Consider the following 17,572-nt stretch of genomic DNA (forward strand, 5'->3'; position numbering starts at 1 on the left):
TGTATGACATGTGTATCAAATGGAAGGTATTAAAGAGTATTATAAGAGGGAGTAGGCCATAGTTCTATGGGTGGAAGCTATTTAGGGATATCGCCATAAAGGTGGACCAGGACTGACTATAATTTATTTGTACGATATGGGTTTCAAATGAAGGGTGTTAATGAGTATTTTAAAAGGGCGTGAGCTTAGTTCTATAGGTGGACGCTTTTTCGAGATATCGCCATAAAGGTGGACCAGGGGTGACTTTAGAATTTGTTTGTACAATATGGGTATCAAATGAATAGTGTTAATGAGTATTTTAAAAAGGAGTGGGCCTTAGTTCTATAGGTGGACGCCTTTTCGAGATATCGCCATAAAGGTGGACCAGGGGTGACTCTAGAATTTGTTTGTACGATATGGGTATCAAATGAAAGGTGTTAATGAGTATTTGAAAAGGGTGTGGGCCTTAGTTCTATAGGTGGACGTCTTTTCGAGATATTGCCATAAAGGTGGACCAGGGGTGACTCTAGAATTCGTTTGTACAATATGGGTATCAACCCAAAGGTGTTAATGTGTACAGTCGGGCCTCGATTATCCGTGACGGTCGGGACCAGAAGCATTACGGATAATCGATTTTCACGGTTAATGGAATAACAATTTTGATTATAGTTTTTTAATATTTTTATTATTTAACAAGTGAACATTGGTGTACATACATATTTACATTAAAAAAAATTTATTCAAGAAAATTATGTACATTTTTATATTAAATACAATGTATGTATACATGAAATTTTCTACTGAAAACATGAGGCAAAAAAATGACTTCAAGCAAAAAAAGAATACAATTTCTTAAAAAAAGTCGTGTAATGGTGTTTGTCTAATATTTTCCAATTTATAATTTTCTTTTATAAGATTTTCTTGTATGCGATAAACTTGAATTTTATCCTGCTCTGTAATTCCGGGACAACCAGGGGTATCCAGGAAATTCAGCAATGTGCTTGATGCCTCTATCGCTTCTTTTAAGGTGGTTTCTGAAACAATTACATCGTCCTCATCAGTGTCTTCCAATCCATTGTCTCGCTCAGGTTCATCTGAGATACTGTTTGCCATGCTTATAATTTCTTCATTTGGCAAAACAGCAAATTGGGAGGCATTTTCATCATATTTCAGCCATGTCTCTATATCCTCTGTAGTAAAGTCATCCGTAATATTGATCATTTGTGCCACATTCACGTGCGTATTCGATATGTCCATACCTATAACAAAAATCAATGAATTTTTAAATGAAAATATTTTATAAAATTATAAAAATATGCCTACGCACCTTCATTATCTGGGCATAACAAGTTATTCCAAGCGTTCTTCAAAACTTCAGAAGTAACAGCGTCCCAAGCATTATAAATGGACCACAGGGCTTTCTTAAAATCTTCTCTATTATTTGACGAGACTAGTTTTTGCACTATAGTTTTACGATAATGGCATTTAAAACTTCATATTACACCCTGATCCATCGGTTGGATCAAGGACGTGCAATTCGGTGGCAAATATTTTACAATAACGTTTTTAGCCTTAAAACCGTGAACGTGCTGGGCAGTTGCCCAATAACAGAAGGATTTTGCTGTCATCCGTAAGACCGATTTTCCTAAGACGCTCTTTTGCCTCTGGCACAAAGTTTTTGGTAAACCATTCTAAAAATATTGTTTGCGTTACCCGTGCTTTTGAATTGGCCTAATAAATTACGGGAAGGTCGTATACATTTTACCAATAACTAAAGCTTGGAACTTGTGTGTACCAGCAGCATTAGCACAAACTGAAGTGGCTAGTCTTTCTTTCGCACCTTATGTCCATCTATGAATCTTTCATTATGACAAACCAAACTGGTCTCGGGCAAACACTTCGAAAAAAGGCCTGTCTCGTCCGCATTATAAATTTGGTCACTGGTAAGATTTTCCGTTGATATCAATTCATTTAATTGTTCTACAAACATTGTGACACTTACATAGTCTGCTGAAGATTTTTCTCCTTCAGCATGAAGTCTTTTTATTCCATGTCTATTCTTAAAATTTTGCAACCACCCGTTGGAGTATTCACACGCAGAATCAATGTTTAGTTTTGTGTGGTATATTTTAGCCTTTTCTCTTATCATCAGTCCTGTAATTGGAGTGCCTTTAAAACGCTCTTGTCTGAACCATTCGTAAAGTGCCAAATCTACTTTTGGTTCTTCAGCTGTCTTTAAAGTTTTTCGGTTACGAAATCCAACCACCGAATAGGATAGGATAGGATAGGTTAGGTGGTAGCTGCCCTGATAAGGATAGCTCACTTGGACAAAACGAAGGTCCGTTGTGATACCACATACACCAAAAATAACGGTGACCTAGATCCAGCTACTTAGAGAATCGTTGGGTAGCACCGATAAAGCTCCGAATGATACCGATCTCAACTTTAGATATATCCTCGGGAGATCCAAGTGAGTCGCGACCGAAGTACTTTCGCCTAATTCTGGCAAAAGCTGGACAATCAAGCATAAAGTGATTTGGTGATTCCACCTCATCATCCTCCATACAGCTGCAGCAGGATGGAGTTTCCAGTATATTGAGATGTACCGCATGGATACCCATGGGACAGTGCCCTGTCAAAACCCCAATGACCATTGATAGGTGAGCCTTAGTGAACCCAATTATTTCAGCAGACCTCCTGCCATCCACTTTCGGCCAGAAAGATCTTGCTACCCTGCAAGACGTGGTATCCGCCCAACGTTTGCTGAGCTGATTCGAGGCCCAGCTATGGAGGAGCAATCCACAGGTGGCCAGCGGGATCCCGAAGTCCCTACAGCCATCTTCATCCGGTTCAGTTGTACCGATGCGGGCTAAGAGATCCGCTTGACAGTTACCCGGGATATCACTATGGCCCGGGACCCAGATAATCTTAATTGTAAAATAATTCGATGCAATCGCAAGCGAGGTCAGGCACTCCCAGACCACCCTCGATCGCACTGTAGTTGAGCTAAAGGCCTTGATAGCCGATTGGCTATCAGAGTAGATGTTAAATTCCCTAACCGTGGTAGCACTGGATAGCATTCCATCCACCGCATCCTTAATCGCAGCAATTTCCGCTTGGAATACACTGCAGTGATCAGCCAACTTAAACTTGCGGCTTAAATTTAGCTCTTGACAAAAGACCCCCCCCACCAACCTTTCCATCCAGCTTTGACCCATCCGTGAACAAGTTAACCGGTCCCATGCCCCAGATAATTCCTCTTCCCCAATCCTCTCTCTCTGGAATAACTGGGGTGAAGGTTTTATAGGGAGCTGTTATCGGCATACAGTAGTCCGTTCTGTCCGGGATGAAGTCGAAACTGGTAAGAAGGCTAGAGTGTCCGCGGTCAGAAAGTCTATATCCCATATCACGAAGCCTGACCAACGACCTTGCCGCGGCCGCCTTTCCCGAAATATCTACCGGGTATATGTTCAGCATGACGTTCAGTGCCAAGGTAGGCGTTGTTCTGAGAGCGCCACTGATACCGATCAGCGCCGTCCGTTGCACTGACACTAACATTTTGGAGGTGCTCGCCGTGTCCAGTGCTTTCCACCAGACCAGCACCCCATACAGCAGAATCGGTTTGACCACCATCTCATAAAGCCAGTGTACTATTCTTGGCGAGAGTCCCCATCTCTTTCCGATAGCTCCTCTGCAGCAGTACAAGGCAATGGCGGCCTTCCTGGCCCGATCTTCCACATTGGGTCTCCAGGACAGTTTCTTGTCCAAAACAATCCCCAAATATTTAACCCTATCAGAAAGTACCAACGGTACCCCTCCAATCGAGGGAGTTCTGAAATCGGGCACCTTATATCTTCTTGTGAAAAGGACCAATTCCGTTTTTCCCGGGTTGACCGCCAATCCACATGAATCAGCCCACCTAGCCACAGTATCCAGGTAGCCCTGAAGAACATCGCGCAGGGCGCCCAGAAATTTGCCTCTGACTAGGATAGCGAGGTCATCTGCATAGGCAACCACCCGACAACCATTGGCTTCCAGCTCCACAAGAAGCTCGTTGACTACCACAACCCAGAGGAGAGGAGATAGGACACCCCCCTGTGGCGTGCCCCTGCATACCTTCCTCTTAATTATGGCCCCTCCCCACTCCGCTGCGACAATTCTGCCGCATAGAAGTTTGCTAATAAATTCAACCAGAGCCGCCTCGACTCCTAAACCCACCAGAGCTCTTTCGATTGACCCCGGTAAGACATTGTTAAAAGCTCCCTCGATGTCTAGAAACGCACCCAGAGCATACTCTTTGTGTTCTAGGGACCCCTCTATTTGCTTTACAATCGAATGGAGAGCCGTTTCCGTCGATCTGCCCTTGCAGTACGCATGTTGTGAAGCCGACAGCAACCCCCGAGGTATCCTTTCCCGTAGGTACAGGTCAATCAACCGCTCAAACGTCTTAAGAAGAAACGACGAGAGACTGATTGGTCTGAAATCCTTAGGTGATACATGAGAGCCCCTGCCGGCCTTCGGAATGAAAATAACCCTAACCGTGTGCCAAGACTTCGGGATATAGTTAAGCCTGAGGCAGTTAGTATATATGATGGCCAACCAGCGGCAGGAAATCCCCAAAGACCTTTGAAGCTGCGCAGGAATGATTCCATCCGGGCCCGGAGACTTATAGGGCTTGAACGACCCTATAGCCCAGGTTATCTGACTTTCCCGTATTGGAATGGCAGGCACTTCTGCATGGCCAACGACCGCCGACCATGCAGGCGAAGATCCCTGCGCAACTGGGACATCGGGAAAATGATTGTCCAGTAAAAGCCTTAGGGACTCCTCGCTACTCATCGACCAGTCCCCACCATCATCTCTCAGATACCCCAGAGGAGCGGGGTTCCTAGAGAGTATTTTTCTAAATCACGCGGATTCATTGCAGCCTTCTACGTTTTCGCAGAAGCTTCGCCATGCATCTCGCTTGGCTATCCTTATTTCATATTTATAAATCCCCAGACTCACCTTATAGAGCTCCCAGTCCGAGGGTAATTTACTCCTCCTGGCTCTGTTGAAGAGCCGCCGACTGGACGCTCTTAGGTCGTCAAGAGAATCCGACCACCAGGGCGGCTTGCCCTTCCCCCTGTAAGTTTTCAATGGGCAGGACAGCTGAAAGGCGCTATTGCTTGCCGAGGTGAAGTTTTCCACCAGAACGTCTATCTCAGATTCGGACAGGCCCGAACTAATGATAGGCACCGCAGGCAGTAGCTCTCCCAGCTTCCTACAATACAAGTCCCAGTTAGTACTTTTAGGGTTCCTAAAAGATATTTTACCGGGACGTTCTTCGTTCACTGAGAACTGAATATATCGGTGAATAGAGAAGGAGTGCTCGTTGAGAACCCTCCATCCAGATATCCGACCTTCCAGTTCTCTACTAACCAGGGTGAGGTCCAGGACCTCCTCCCTTAACGCAGTAATAAAAGTCGGATCATTCCCCCTATTACATATACAAAGTCCCTCATCTACAATAAAAGTAAATAAAGACTCACCTCTAGTGTTGGTATCCGAGCTTCCCCAAATGCTATGATGGGCACTTGCATCGGCACCGATGATCACGCCAACACCTCTCCGCCTTGCTTCAGCGGTGATTTCACCCAGTATCGCAGGTGGTGGTCCCACTACGTCCCCGTGGGGCATGTACTCTGAGACCACCCACATTTCATTACTTCCTCGCTCGAGGCAGACCGTGGTTACGTCAGCATTGCTGAAATTAGAGAGAATAAAAGCTTTAATCTCTTTTTTAACAAGCACACAGGATCTAGGCCTACTTGCCTCCCCATGCACCAAGGTGTTGAATTTTCTAGTCCTTAATCCAGAAATCTTACTGCCGTTACTACTCAGCCACGGCTCCTGGACAAGGACTATATCCACTCCGCCTTTTTCAAGGCAGAGCAACAAATTTGCGGAAGCCGCCTTAGAGTGCTGAAGATTGATTTGACGGATTTCCATCAAAAGCGCTCTTCTTCCGCACCCCATCCTTGGCGGATTCGTATTAGTATTGTCCATTCTAAAAAAAAAAACCACCGAATCACTCTCTGCACAAAACTTTAAAAGCTTGTCTTTACTTTTTAAAATGTCATAAACGGTCTGCATCCCTACTTCGTATTTTTGAGCTATAATTTTGACACTCACATTATTTTGCAAATGCTCGTTGATTATTATACTCAGTTGAGCAGAGCTCACAGAGTATATTAACTTTGATTGGATAATGGTTGGTTGTAGAGGTATAAAGGAACCGAGATAGATATAGACTTCCATATATCAAAATCATCAGTATCGAAAAAAACTTGATGGAGCCATGTCCGTCCGTCTGTCCGTTAACACGATAACTTGAGTAAATTTTGAGGTATCTTGATGAAATTTGGTATGTAGATTCCTGGGCACTCATCTCAGATCGCTATTTAAAATGAACGATATCGGACTATAACCACGCCCACTTTTTCGATATCGAAAATTTCGCAAAACCGAAAAATTGCGATAATTCATTGCCAAAGACAGTTAATGCGATGAAACTTGGTAGGTGGGTTGACCTTATGACGCAGAATAGAAAATTAGTAAGATTTTGGACAATGGGCGTGGTACCGCCTACTTTTAAAAGAAGGTAATTTAAAAGTTTTGCAAGCTGTAATTTGGCAGAAACGTTACTACTATTACTATATATGTGCTAAATAAAAATTTGCAAAATCGGATGACTTTTTAAAAAAAAATTTTTTTTAAAGTCAAATTTTAACAAAAAATTTAATATCTTTACTGTATATAAGTAAATTATGTCAACATTCAACTCCAGTAATGATATGGTGCTACAAAATACAAAAATAAAAGAAAATTTCAAAATGCGCGTGGCTCCGCCCATTTTCATTTAGTTTGTCTAGAATACTTTTAATGCCATAAGTCGAACAAAAATTTACCAATCCTTCTTAAATTTGGTAGAGGCATAGATTCTATGACAGTAACTGTTTTCTGTGAAAATGGGCGAAATCTGTTGAAGCGACGCCCACTTTTTACACACAGTCCACCGTCTGTCCTTCCACTCGGCCATTAACACGATAACTTGAGAAAAAACCCATATATATTTACTAAACTTAGTCCACGTACTTATCTGAAGTCACTTTATCTTGGTAAAAAAAATGGCAGAAATCCGACTATAACCACGCCCACTTTTTCGATATCGAAAATTACGAAAAATGAAAAAAATGCCATAATTCTATACCAAATACAAAAAAAGGGATGAAACATGGTAATTTGATTGGTTACTGACGCAAAATATAACTTTAGAAAAACTTTGCAAAATGGGTGTGACACCTACCATATTAAGTAGAAAAAAATGAAAAACTTTTGCAGGGCGAAATCAACAGCCCTTGGAATCTTGGCATGAATACTGTTCGTGGTATTGCATATATAAATAAATTAGCAGTACCCGACAGATGATTCACTGGATCACACTGGTCCACATTTTGGTCGATATCTCGAAAACGCCTTCACATATACATCTAAGGGCCACTCGCTTTTAAAACCCTCATTAATACCTTTAATTTGATACCCATATCGTACAAATATTCTAGAGTCACCCTTGGTCCACCTTTATGGCGATATCTCGAAAAGGCGGCCACCTATACACCGAAGGCCCACTCGCTTTTAAAATACTCATTAACACCTTTCATTTGATACCCATATTGTACAAACGCATTCTAGAGTCACCCCTGGTCCACCTTTATGGCGATATCTCGAAAAGGCGTTCACCTATAGAACTAAGGCCCACTCCCTTTTAAAATACTCATCAACACCTTTCATTTGATACCCATATTGTACAAACGCATTCTAGAGTCACCCCTGGTCCACCTTTATGGCGATATCTCGAAAAGGCTTTCACCTATAGAACTAAGGCCCACTCCCTTTTAAAATACTCATTAACACCTTTCATTTGATGTCCATAATGTACAAACACATTCTAGAGTCAGCCCTGGTCCACCTTTATGGCGATATACCGAAAAGACGTCCACCTATAGAACTAAGGCCCACTCCCTTTTAAAATACTCATTAACACCTTTCATTTGATACCCATATCGTACAAACAAATTCTAGAGTCACCCCTGGTCCACCTTTATGGCGATATCTCAAACAGGAGTCTACCTATAGAACTAAGGCCCGCGCCCTTTTAAAATACTCATTTACACCTTTCATTTGATACCCATATCGTACAAACAAATTCTAGAGTCACCTCTGGTCCACCTCTCTGGCAATATCTCCAAAAGGCGAACACCTATAGAACTAAGGCCCACTCTCTTTTAAAATACTCATTAACACCTTTCATTTGATACCCATATTGTACAAACGCATTCTAGAGTCACCCCTGGCCCACCTTTATGGCGATATCTCGAAAAGGCGTCAACCCATAGAACTAAGGCCCGCTCCCTTTTAAAATACTCATTAACACCTTTCGTTTGGTACCCATATTGTACAAACGCATTGTAGAGTCACCCCTATTCCACCTTTATGGCGATATCTGGAAAAGGCGTCCACCTATAGAACTAAGGCCCACTCCATTTTAAAATACTCATTAACACATTTCATTTGATACCCATATCGTACAAACAAATTCTGGAGTCAGCCCTGGTCCACCTTTATGGCGATATCCCTAAATGGCGTCCACCTATAGAACCATGACCATCTTACAATACTCTTTAATACCATCCATTTGATACACATGTCATACAAACACATTCCGGGGTTACCATAGTTTAATTTTCCTACATGGTGATTTTCCCTTACTTTGTCTCCATAGCTCTCAACTGAGTATGTAACACCCGAACTTAGCCTTCCTTACTTGTTTTTACTTTATCTTCAATTTTTAAAACGTTTCTTTTTCTTTTTATACTCAGTTGAGCAGAGCTCACAGAGTATATTAACTTTGATTGGATAACGGTTGGTTGTACAGGTATAAAGGAATCGAGATAGATATAGACTTCCATATATCAAAATCATCAGTATCGAAAAAAAATTCGATTGAGCCATGTCCGTCCGTCCGTCCGTCTGTCCGTTAACACGATAACTTGAGTAAATTTTGAGGTATCCTGATGAAATTTGGTATGTAGGTTCCTGGGCACTCATCTCAGATCGCTATTTAAAATGAACGATATCGGGCAATAACCACGCCCACTTTTCGATATCGAAAATTTCGAAAAATCGAAAAAGTGCGATAATTCATTACCAAAGACGGATAAAGCGATGAAACTTGGTAGGTGAGTTGAACTTATGACGCAGAATAGAAAACTAGTAAAATTTTGGACAATGGGCGTGGCACCGCCCACTTTTAAAAGAAGGTAATTTAGAAGTTTTGCAAGCTGTAATTTGGCAGTCGTTGAAGATATCATGATGAAATTAGGCAGGAACGTTACTCTTATTACTATATATCTGTTTAATAAAAATTAGCAAAATAGGAGAACGACCACGCCCACTTTTTAATTTTTTTTTTTTTTAAATTCAAATTTTAAAAGAAAAGTTAATATCTTTACAGTATATAAGTAAATTATGTCAACATTCAACTCCAGTAATGATATGGTGCAACAAAATACAAAAATAAAAGAAAATTTCAAAATGGGAGTGGCTCCGCCCTTTTTCATTTAATTTGTCTAGGATACTTTTAATGCCATAAGTCGAACAAAAATTTACCAATCCTTGTAAAATTTGGTAGAGGCTTAGACTCTAGGACGATAACTATTTTCTGTGCAAAAGGGCGAAATCGGTTGAAGCCACGCCCAGTTTTTATACACAGTCGACCGTCTGTCCTTCCGCTCGGCCGTTAACACGATAACTTGAGCAAACGTCGATATATCTTTACTAAACTTAGTTCACGTACTTATCTGAACTCACCTTGTATTGGTGTAAAAAATGGCCGAAATCCGACTATGACCACGCCCACTTTTTCGATATCGAAAATTACGAATAATGAAAAAAATGCCATAATTATATACCAAATACGAAAAAAGGGATGAAAAATGGTAATTGTATTGGTCTATTGACGCAAAATATAACTTTAGAAAAAAACTTGGTAAAATGAGTGTGACACCTACCATATTAAGTAGAAGAAAATGAAAAAGCTTTGCAGGGCGAAATCAAAAGCCCTTGGAATCTTGGAAGGAATACTGTTCGTGGTATTACATATATGAATAAATTAGCGTTACCCAACAGATGATGTTCTGGATCACCCTGGTCTACATTTTGTTCGATATCGCGAAAACGCCTTCACATATACAACTAAGGGCCACTCCCTTTTAAAACCCCCATTAATACCTTTAATTTGATACCCATATCGTACAAACACATTCTAGAGTCACCCCTGGCCCACGTTTATGGCGATATCTCGAAAAGGCTTCCACATATATAACTAAGGCCCACTCCTTTTTAAGATACTCATTAACACCTTTCATTTGATACCTATACGCCCTTTTAAAATACTCATTAACACCTTTCATTTGATAGCCATATTGTACAAACGCATTCGGGAGTCACCCCTGGTCCACTTTTATAACGATATTTCGAAAAGGCGTCCACCTATAGAACTAAGGCCCACTCCCTTTTAAAATACTCATTAACACCTTTCAATTGATACCCATATAGTACAAACAAATTCTAGAGTCACCCCTGGTCCACGTTTATGGCGATATCTCGAAAAGGCGTCCACACATAGAACTAAGGCCCACATCCTTTTAAAATACTCATTAACACCTTTCATTTGATACCCATACCGTACAAACAAATTCTAGGGTCACCCCTGGTCCACGTTTATGGCGATATCTCGAAAAGGCATCCACCTATAGAACTAAGCCCCACGCCCTTTTAAAATACTCATTAACACCTTTCATTTGATACCCATATAGTACAAACAAATTCTAGAGTCCCCCTGGTCCACCTTTATGGTGATATTTCGAAAAGGCGTCCACCTATAGAACTAAGGCCTACGCCCTTTTAAAATACTCATTAACACTTTTCATTTGATACCCATATCGTACAAACAAATTCTAGAGTCACTCTTGGTCCACGTTTATGGCGATATCTCGAAAAGGCATCCACCTATAGAACTAAGGCCCACGCCCTTTTAAAAAACTTTGATACCCATACAAACGCATTCTAGAGTCACCCCTGGCCCACTTTTATAACGATATTCCGAAAAGGCGTCCACCTATAGAACTAAGGCCCGCTCCCTTTTAAAACACTTATAACACCTTTCGTTTGATGCCCATATCGTACAAACAAATTCTAGAGTCACCCCTGGTCCATCTTTATGGCGATATCTCGAAACAGCGTCCATCTATAGAACTTAGGCCCACGCCCTTTTAAAATACTCATTAATACCTTTCATTTGATACCCATATCGTACAAACAAATTCTAGAGTCAGGCCTGGTCCACCTTTATGGCGATATCCCTAAATGGCGTCCATCTATAGAACTATGGCCCACTTCCTCTTAAAATACTCTTTAATACCTTCCATTTGATACACATGTCATACAAACACATTCCAGGGTTACCCTAGGTTCTTTTTACAACATGGTGATTTTCCCTTACTTTGTCTCCACAGCTCTCAACTGAGTATGTAATGTTCGGTTACACCCGAACTTAGCCTTCCTTACCTGTTACTACTGGTAACGGTGACATACTAAATATATTTAGATCTAACCACCCGCACTTCTCAAATTTCAAAATTAAACTACAATAATAACTTGTAAATGCTTCTGGCTCATCGTCAAACAAGGGAATTCCTCCTTTTCATGTTTATTATACATACGTATGTACATATTCACCTACAGTGACGTGCTATTAACACAAACACAATTTTCGCTGCCATCACGGATAATAGAGGTAATCACGGTTAATCGAAGCAAACAATTTGAAAACACTGCAAGGAAAAAACAATAGACTGATCTTTGGCCATCGCGGTTAATCGGGGTTACCGGTTAACCGGATCACGGATAATCGAAGGAGGAAGTGGGCCTTATTTCTACAGGTGGACGCCTTTTCGAGATATTGCCATAAAGGTGGACCAGCTTGACTCTAGAATTTGTTTGTACGATATGGGTATCAAATGAAAGGTGTTAATGAGTATTTTAAAAGGGCGTGGGCCTTAGTTCTATAGGTGGACGCGTTTTCGAGATATGGCCATAAGGGTGGACCAGGGGTGACTCTAGAACTTGTTTGTACGATATGGGTATCAAATGAAAGGTGTTAATGGTATATTAAAAGGGAGTGGGCCTTAGTTCTATAGGTGGACGCCTTTTCGAGATATCGTCATAAAGGTGGATCAAAGGTGACTCTAGAATTTGTTTATACGATATGGGTGTCAAATGAAAGGTGTTAAAGAGTATTTTAAAAGGGAGTGGTGGTAGTTGTATATGTGAAGGCGTTTTCGAGATATTGACCAAAATGTGTTCCAGGGTGACCCAGAACATCATCTGCCGTGTACCGCTAATTTATTTATATATGTAATACCACGAACAGTATTCCTGCCAATATTCCAAGGGCTTTTGATTTCGCCCTGCAGAACTTTTCCATTTTCTTCTATTTAATATGGTAGGTGTCACACCCATTTTGCAAAGTTTTTTTTCTAAAGTTATATTTTGCGTCAATAAACCAATCCAATTACCATGTTTCATCCCTTTTTTCGTATTCGGTATAGAGTTATGGGATTTTTTTCATTTTTCGTAACTTTCGATATCGAAAAAGTGGGCCTGGTCATAGTCGGATTTCGGCCATTTTTTACACCAATACAAAGTCAGTTCAAATAAGTACGTAAACTGAGTTTAGTAAAGATATATCAATTTTTGCTCAAGTTATCGTGTTAACGGCAGAGCGGAAGGACAGACGGTTGAAAACAGTTATCGTCCTAGAATCAAATCCCCTACCAAATTTCACAGGGATTGGTACATTTTTGTTCGGCTTATGGCATAAAAAGTATCCTAGACAAATTAAATGAAAAAGGGCGGAGCCACGCCCATTTTGAAATTTTCTTTTATTTTTGTACTTTATTGCACCATATGATTACTGGAGTCGAATGTTCACATAATTTACTGATATACTGTAAAGATATTAAATTTTTTGTTAAAATTTGACTTAGAACTTTTTTTTTTCTCCGAATTTGCTAATTTTTATTAAACGTTCATATAGTAATAGGAGTAACGTTCCTGCCAAATTTCATCATGATATCTTTAACGACTACCAAATTACAGCTTGCAAAACTTTTAAATTACCTTCTTTTAAAAGTGGGCGGTGCCACGCCCATTGTCAAAATTTTTACTAATTTTCAATTCTGCACCATAAGTTCAACTCACCTACCAAGTTCATCGCTTTATCCGTCTTTGGTAATGAATTATCGCACTTTTCGATTTTTCAAAATTTCCGATATCAAGAAAGTGGACGTGGTTATAGTCCGATATCGTCCATTATAAATAGCGATCTGAGACGGGTGCCCAGGAACCTATATACCAAATTTCATCAAGATACCTCAAAATTTACTCAAGTTATCGTGTTAACGGACAGACGGACGGGCGGACGGACATGGCTCAATAAAATTTGTTTTCGATACTGATGATTTTGATATATGGAAGTCTATATCTATCTCGATTCCTTTATACCTGTACAACCAACCGTTATCCAATCAAAGTTAATATACTCTGTGAGCTCTTCTCAACTGAGTATAAAAATGGCTTATTGTCTTTGAACTTTATATTTCGGCCTTGACTTTCATAGAAGAGTTAGTATTTGTGCGAACCTGCTACACAGGGAGGTTTTTCTTTTTTTTTCTGAAATATCGGACAGTTCTTTTCCATTTAAATGTTCATAGAAGTGTTCCGTATAAACCGTTAATTTAGAATATTCGGAACACGTTCGTTTGATACTACATCACGAAGTCCGAATATTCCAAATAATTATATACATAATATTCCAAATATAGATAAAACGATTTTTTGCAAATTCTTAAATGAGATGAATGTTCCGAACATACGGAATGAATAAGTTGACACGCTCAATGAGTACATTTCGTTATGGCATCTTCATTTTTGTCGTTGTTGTTGTAGCGATAAGGACAGTCCCGAAGGGCTTGTGGAGTGTTATCGATGTTGATGGTCATTTGCCGGATGCAGATCCGGTTCATTCCGGTACCATGCCCGACCATCTTGGGAACTATTTGGTATGACTACATGCGACCATCTAGGCAATCCCGCCCTCCCACAGTTGACAATTTTCCGTCAGTTCCAATTTTGTGTCAATTTCATGTTGGTGCCATCACACATAAGCGTGTGTCGAATTAATTTTTTTGCCAATAAATCTTCACTGAGACAAAAAAAAATTACTTCCGCTTTTTGATTAATAATATCGAAGTCAAAGCGCGTCTTTAGACACCCCTCTTATCGTTTCCGGCCGTGCTTTATTATACAATTAGCGACAAGACATTCATATGTTCATTTCATTTGTCACTGTCTCATAATTATATAGCAACTTACCTTTTTCCATTTCGCCGGAGTCGGCGTCGGTCCTCTTAGAGCGTTAAGGTGATACGCCAATTCCGCCCATAGCTTCTCCATTCTCCTAGAATTGGTCGGGTCATTTTTATTTTGTTTTATTCGGGGGGTGGCTTTACACAAACGACAAATATTTGCTCTTTGCTTGTGCGATACTGTTTATCCATACCTGTAAAAGAATTTATATTAGGGGTACTCATGTAACCGTATAAATGCCTTATAAAGTGTGTAAAGGTATAAATTTATCTAGTGCGTAAACGAACTGTCAAATTTTTATGAAAAATCATTTGCACAATTTGTATAAATTTACGCGCACATTTCATTGTGTAAACGCGGTAAACTCAAAGGAATGCAACCTTGCTGACATTACAGCAGGCATTTTCATCAGAAATCTCCAACATCAGCAAGTCATTTACAAGAATATCTTAGTAAAGACGTTTTAGTTTTGATTTTTCACTTAATCTTGGCATTTTTTAATTTGTATAACAATCAAAAAATGTGTGTTTGGCAATAATTCAGCTGATAAACAATCAAGTTTATCAAGAGTATTTCTAGGTGCTTTCATATAACAGCGTGTGTAAATGGATATAATTTTACACCTTATAATGTCTGAATTTATATTTGAAACTGAAGTGTTGAGGAAAAAGAGAAAACAAAAATTTTATAAAAGGGAACTGATTTACAGGTGAATAGTCGCTAAAGAAATATTTAACAATTTATTATAAGAATTAATTGAAATTGCAGTATATTTGTATGAAAAATCTGTAGAAAGTAATTGAATTTAAAATGGCTCAAAAGTATGTAAGTATGAATTGATTAAAATCTCAAAATGTGGTAATCACGGACGCACCGCTTTATTCAAAAAATCTCAATTGGTTTTTCACGGAACCACCGCTTATATCAAAAAAATTTTAATTGGTTTTTAACGGAACCACCGCGAATATCAAACACTTTTAATTGGTTTTTAACGGAACCACCGCATATTTCAAAAAATTTTAATTGGTTTTTGACGGAACCACCGCATATATCAAAAATCCAAAATTTACCCGTTACAAACTGCTTATCAAGTTCAACAGTCTTATATGGTGAAAATTAATATTGTGTTGGAAAATGGGCGTATATATAAAAAAAATTTTTTTTTTTAATTGAAGTAAATAAAAATCTGAAAAATGGAAGATCCGAAATTTGAAATTTTAAATAGAAGGTTTGTGAAATGAATTGCAAATTTGAAGAATGGAAGCTTGAAAATATGTGAATTTGTAAAATAAATTGATGAATTTTTAATTTAGAATTTTGAAAACATGAAAAATTTGGAGAAGTTGGTGAAAATGTTGAACTTTATAAAATGCTTCTAAAATTTAAAAATTGTTGGAAACTGAAGTAGTTAAATTTAGAACGCACCACTTTATCGTTTTAGTAAAAAAATCCAAAACGTATATATATATTGTAACGCACCGCATAAAATAATTTTTCTGTTTTCTATACATACATATATATGTTATAAAAAAACGTAGGCAAAAATTTATCTATAGATATATATATCGAGCCTTTACTGCCAAATTGGTGTAAGGGACAAATAACAAATTATAGAGGGGGAGGTTTTTTTTTAATTATCTCTGTTAATAAGCAAAGAATTTGAACTAAATTTTGTACACGGCCTTAGTTGTGCTCTAAGTACATAACGCAATCAATTTCAGTAGCTAAAATAAGTCGTAATTGTGTTTTTTGTTACCTACATCAATTTCGCTGGCACACTCACCATCTGCTGCTGAAATGTTATGTTACTTACATCAAAATAATCATAAAGTTTTTTCACATATAAACTTTTATTTCATTCAAAGAACGTTATAGTATATTTTATAAAATTAAGAATATTTCATTAAAGGTAATTTAAGCATATCAGGGACCGTAAAAAACAATTGCTAGCCAAAATTAAACCAAAAATCCGAAATTCACAAATTATCTTATTATTTGTTATTTAAAACCTAAAATGTATCTTCCTCGTCAGTTTCAGGTAACTCATCTGTAATTGTTGCGCTTTGTTGCATATTTAAAAACTCATTGTGAAACTGTCTTGGTATAGCGCATTTTTCGCAAAGTTTTTTTAAATCGTTAAACTTTTTAAAGAAATTTTCAAGGGCTTATAATACAGAGAAAGGGGTCCTTCGTTTCTAATGGAAATATTGCGTTTGGATTGACGCATGGAAGCTAGATTGTATTCTTTTATCTGTGAGTTATTGCAGTATCCATGCTTTAAAGTCATAAGAGAGGAATCCTTTTGGAACATAGCAGATCGAAGAGAGTTAAATTCTATTTTGGTTGAGGAAGGGAACATAGTACGCGCTAAGTTTTTCCAGTCTTTGAAATCGGAATATTTCATTATTATACACTCGTAATTTTTTGGGTTAGTTCTCGCATTGGAAATAACGGTATACCATTCGCTGGGAGCCCAAATATTTTTTTGGCGCGTAAATGACTCTATCGTACTATGAATAGAGTCGACTGGCATCATGGTATGGCCGGGTAACAGAAAGGCTATTTTTAGGGTTTTTATATTTCTACAGGATTTAAAAAAAAAGCGCACATAGCAAGCATGGCTCTGTTTTGATTTTGTCCTGCACAACTGTCACAGTAAAGGCTAATAAAGGTATACGTTCCTTTTTTATCAAGGAGTTTTAAGTACTTACAATTTACTGTGCATATCTCATTACATCCCCGTTTTCCGTCCTTTTCGCCCCACAAAAAGCAATAACCATTTCTTGTAACACTTTCATAAATGCTTTCATTGTAGTAGGCGTATTTTCTCGAGTAAAAGAAATTTACACTTTTTGAATGGGGCGTATTAAGAACCTTTTGTAAATCAAAGCTCGCACATAAGAATGAAGAATTTGCTCGACCTTGCTTTTGGTCATTTAAAAATACTTGTTTTGACGTTTCTTTATCCTTAAGGTGCTTTTGAAATTCTTCAGTTTGCCTTAAAAGAATCTGAGTTTCACTGTCCGAGTTCTTAAATTTTTCACATAAAGCACATTTATAT

Source organism: Eurosta solidaginis, chromosome 5 (genome assembly GCF_040869045.1).
Source record: "Eurosta solidaginis isolate ZX-2024a chromosome 5, ASM4086904v1, whole genome shotgun sequence".
NCBI classification, from domain to species: Eukaryota; Metazoa; Arthropoda; class Insecta; order Diptera; family Tephritidae; genus Eurosta; species Eurosta solidaginis.